Raw genomic sequence first — 5266 nt, 5'->3', positions numbered from 1 at the left:
GCATGATGTGTTCCATGTATCCCAGTTGAGGAAATACATTGCAGATCCGTCTCATGAGATTCAGATAGATGATATACAGGTGCGAGATAATCTGACTGTAGAGACATTACCTATGAGGATTGAAGACCGTAAAGTAAAGCAGTTGCGAGGTAAAGATATAGCAACGGTGAAAGTGGTTTGGGGAGGACCAGCCGGTGGAAATGTTACATGGGAGTTAGAAAGCCAGATGAAGGACTCTTACCCAGAACTTTTCGTCTAAGGTATGTTTTTGAGGACAAAAACTCTTTTAGTGGGGGAGAGTTGTAACACCCATAATTTCAGTTTATTAATTTAATTTGGATTTAAATTAAATAATTGGAATTTTAGAATTTTAAATTGGATTTAATTGGAAAATGATGGAGTAAGAGCCATTGGGCTTATGGTGTGATGTTAGTAAAAGAGGGGTGCTAATTAGTTAGGCCTTTTACTAAGTGGTGGTTAATTTATTTTATTTTATTTTCATAAAATAAGAAAAGGAACCATTTGGGGGAAAAAGGGAAGAACACGTGAAAAGAGCAAGAGAAGAGGAAGAGGCAAGAACGTGAAACCGGAAGGAGAGCATTCAAGAAATCACTACAGAAAAAAAGGTCTCCTGCCACGACCAGAAAACCGAGGCTATATGCAAAATAACCGTGGCGTAACACTGAGGCCACGGTTTGGCCACGGAAATCCAACTGCGGAGTATTCGGCCGTGGCCTAAAGTAAAGTCCACGGTTTTTTGGTATAGACCACGCCTTTTTTACAACCGTGGCTTTTTTAGGCCACGGTTTAGGTAGCTTGATTAAGGCCGCGGTTTGTATTTGCCATGACTTCAAAACTGTGGCTATATGGTAAAGCCACGGTTTCATTATGACCACCTATTTAAAACCGTTGCTATATGTTATGCATTCTAAACCATTTATCTAGCCACGGTTTATTTTTGTATCATTACATAATTATGTCATTTAATATATATATATATATATATATATATATATATATATATATATATATATATATATATATATATATATATATATATATAATTAACAATAATATTTATGATTAGAATCTAATTAATTACAAGCAAATTATCATTAACGTCAAAAGTAAGTTTTTTTTAGTGCCACTAATAAGTTGGATACTAAGTTTTGATGTCATCCCAAATTCAAAACAACCATAGAAATTCAAAACAAAAGCTAAATTAAACACAAGTTTCTCTCAAAGAGTCTTCCCAATACATCAATTATTGAGTAAATCATGCAAGTACCATTTAATAACATAGGCCTGCTTTCAACTATTGTGCGATTGATGTCTTTTACTTGCTGATTGATGTCTTTTACTTGCTGTCCATTTTCCATTTCAAGTACCTTTCTACAATGTCTAGTCCACTGAGTTCCTTTACTACATGCATGGTTGCAGGGACCCCCCAATTGAAATGTTGAATCTGATTCATCTAAGTTGCTCCATGATAGGAGTTGTTTCCTCACTTCATTGACAGCTGATCTTGTGGCACAGTGAACCGAAGCTGCTAAAAGCAAGGGTGGCTCACCAGATGCTGCACCAACAAATATCAATTATTATTTAATTTTTCATCCAAGATTTTCAAACTAGCATAGTAGAACGTGTACTAGAATAATAGAACGTGTACTAGACCATCTTGAATAATTGAATTGCTCAAATTCAAATAGAGTTCATACAATGCATCTACTTCACTCACAGTAACTAGAGAACAAAACTTGATTCAATCAACATATTATAGTGATTAATTGAATTAATTAATCGACTAATATAAATACCATCATTTACCGTTTTTATGATTAAGTACAGATTATGTTGATTCACACCGTAGCAGCTGCAATTAGTATCACAACACCTGTTTCGACCGAAATCGCGAAAGACTTTACGCAGTCGCGACTATTGTTTAAAAGAAGTTACTTACATGTTCTTTAAGAATGAAATAACAAGTTTCTTACATGTTCTTTGAGAAAAAAAAAACTTATGCTCTCTACATATTATAGTATTATTAAGTTACTATAAAATGAGTTTAGAGGAGTTATCATGAGCTTAATTATACTAAACTATAACATGAGAAAATGACATATCGTGTGAAAGAATTACTATTGGAAGTTGAAACTCTTTAACACTAATTAACATAAAGTAACAATGCTCATTAAAAGTCACTAATCAAGTTTAAACTTTAATTAACTCCTCAAACTCAACACAAAATATATATAGTATGTATATGAACTACATAATATATTGTATACTATATAGAAACATGTTTAAGAATTAAGATAATTAAACTTACCTGTGGAGGTGCATTTTCTACAGTTTCAAGCCTATACTCATGCATTGACACCATGAACTCCCAAAGCATAATATATTGTGTACTATATTCATGGTGTCACTGTATCTGATATGATCGGACGCCTTCCGATCATATCAGATACAATGACACCATGAACTCCCATTTTCAACAAAGCCTTCAAAATAAAATAAAAAGTAAACTCAGTATTAGCACATGTCAACAAGCTAGTAAGTATAATAGCACAAGCAGCCCCAAAATGAATTACATTAAGCAGTATTGGCTAAATCATTTATTCGAGAGAGGTACTAAGTTTCAAGTACAAACTCAACAAATGTAAAGCCATGAATCTCATGCCAAAAGAATGATGGGCTCATTCTATAATGAAACATTCAACTTATAGGATGGATATGCTAGACCAGATAAGTATATAATATAACAATGTCTGTTAACATTCAATTCAGAGTGCATTGAGTTTAAAGAGAATTGCATGAGTTAATATTATATCATTTCATTTCCATCATAATTACAACAGCCATAAAGTCAATTGTACAAAAGTAAGATACTACAAGGCTAACTACTCCAAGTCCAAAGATAGAGAAACATGAGAAACTGGTTTTAGTTTTGCAACATTGAAAGCAGTACCAAGACCTACAAGCATAAATGCAAATTAAACTGAGATGGAGTCTTGCGGAGAGATACCATTCTTCCTAATTCTCAAAGCAACACACATTAAAGATAATAAGGTTAAAAACATTGAACAAAGTGAATGTTCATTTTGATTGATACAACATACTAAATCAATATAGAGAGAAGTGAGTTACTTAGCTACAAAGTTCGGACAAAAATCCAGAGCAACCGGTGGTAGTCGCTTAGCGTAATAACAAAATGGAGATATTAATACAAACACAAAAAACCTTCATATGACAAGTTGATGACCTTCTCTTTCACTCTAACATAACACAAACAGAATGCCATTCAATAAAATTGTTTGAACTATATTTGTTTATGCAACTGTTGTCTCAACATAAGCGGTTTATAATCAATTTTTGATGTCTTATTCATCACATTTCTATTGTTATATCCTTGTTTTAGGATCAGTGTTAATACTTGGTTCAGTGCAATCTTCTATAAACTGTAAGAACCTGAATCAATTTTTTACAAAGAAAACATAATTAATTAAAGAAAACACTGTAGAAAAGTAATTAAACACAAAACAAAACAACAAAGTTAAATCATAACCTTAAACACCCCTGAAGCACCTGAAGCACCTGAATCGCCATTGAACTCAATAAAAGATTAATATATCATAAAAACAAAACAACAAAATCAAAATCAAGACAACTAAGTCGTTATTGGGAACGACAGAGTCAGGATTCGAAACCCTACGCAAACCCTAACAAAACCAAAATGAAAACTTGAATAAAAAATGTTACCTTATAACAAAATCGTGTTGGTTTCTTGTTGATTCAGTTTTAAAACAACAAAATCTTCCCTATTATGGCCGGTGAGAAAAGAAGCCGTTGTGGTTGGTGAGAAGAACGGTGGTTGGTGAAACCCATAAAAATGTGCTCATCATTTTCCTATATACACAAACCCTTCAGAATATACAGATATAGAAGAAGAGAGATTAAAAAATAGGTTTGAAAAGATCTTACCCAGTTTTACAGATTCAGAACCAGTTTCAACAACATCACAAGCGAGTGAAGAGGCGGAAAAAGAAGACGTTGAGACGAGGCGGAGAGGATCGAAAGAAGACGGATATAAGATCTCTCCGGAGATAGAGGTCACGCTTTCGTTTGTGATGAGAAGAGAAGAAGGCCGCACCACCATCAGCGTTCACGATTTTTACTTGAAGGAGGTAGAAATGTTGTTGTCGGACGGCGAATGAGGAACAGGTGAGGGTACAAGAGAGGAAAATTAGGTTAGAATGAGGGTATTTATATTTTTAATGTTTTTTTTAATATTAAAAAAATTATAAAAGAAAATAATTAAGGAGAGGGAAACTAAAAAAAGAGTGAAATTCTGGCGGGATATATTCTTTTGGGTTTGGGCCACAGTTTGAAGTGAAAATCATAATGCCGCAGTTTTTATTTGTGGCTTAAAATATCTACAGTTTGTAAACTGTGGTAAATGAAGAAAAGACCACACTTTCACACTCCGGATTCAATGTTTTAAAAGATATGTCTACGCTTTCAGAACCCTAGCTAAAGCTTGCATGTGGCCACAGTTTTTGAGTCGTGGAAAAATTTAGCGTGGCCGTAGGCCATATTTCTAGTAGTGAATTCATCGAGGTAAGGGGGGACTCTTCCTTTTAGTATCTCTTATGTGATCTTAGGTAATAGGTGGATTGATGTATGGTTTGATTCAATTAGATATTGGGATTGTTAGGTTAGGGTGTTCTAATTGGATTGAATTGATGATAATTGTGTGAACTATTTGGTTAATAATGATTTTGGATGATGTTTTATGGTGTATAATTGAATGTATGATGATTATATGCCTGTATGTGATGTCTGGAATCGTTTTTGGGTGGAAAGGATGTGAAATCGCAGGGTCTGTCGCAGACTTGGGGTTTGTTGAAATCGCAGGTCCGCTGAGCGGATGTCCCAACGTAGTTCGCTTCTGTTTGACGTCGCTTGAGGTCCGCTGAGCGGGGGTCTGAAGGATTTCGCTTCTGCCTTGCTCCGCTGAGCGAATCTTGCTGTGTGTGAATTTTCCCAAACTTCAAAATAACGTATCTTTTGATCCGTGAATCATTTCTTAGTGCCGTTTTGGGCGTTGTGCAAGTAATTAAATGTTTTATATGATGAATGATGAATATTGTTATTAGCTGTCATACCCCAATTTTTGACCTAAGATACCACCTCATATCATTGCATATGCATCATTTGCATCTCTAACAAATTGCATAGCCTGTGTTTGTTACTTATGACTCAG

The 5266-nt window shown here is 34.5% G+C and overlaps 1 long non-coding RNA gene across 5 annotated transcripts; it reads right to left on the bottom strand.

The window, feature by feature from the left end:
* Nucleotides 1-1115: 1115 nt before the first annotated feature.
* LOC131640227 (uncharacterized) lies at nucleotides 1116-4256 on the bottom strand. Of its 5 annotated transcripts, none has more exons than XR_009295189.1 (3): nucleotides 3437-4256; nucleotides 2330-2504; nucleotides 1116-1576 (listed from the first exon to the last, which is right to left on the bottom strand). It is a non-coding gene; the product is annotated as an uncharacterized LOC131640227 (long non-coding RNA). The 5 variants fall into 5 exon arrangements; XR_009295190.1 differs by having other exon boundaries at nucleotides 2330-3471; nucleotides 3569-4256; XR_009295191.1 differs by having other exon boundaries at nucleotides 2330-3597; nucleotides 3763-4256.
* Nucleotides 4257-5266: the final 1010 nt, after the last annotated feature.

Source organism: Vicia villosa, unplaced genomic scaffold, assembly GCF_029867415.1.
Source record: "Vicia villosa cultivar HV-30 ecotype Madison, WI unplaced genomic scaffold, Vvil1.0 ctg.003006F_1_1, whole genome shotgun sequence".
Lineage (NCBI taxonomy): Eukaryota > Viridiplantae > Streptophyta > Magnoliopsida > Fabales > Fabaceae > Vicia > Vicia villosa.
Note: the sequence above shows the minus strand (reverse complement) of the source record. Positions and strands in the feature narration are given on the sequence as shown.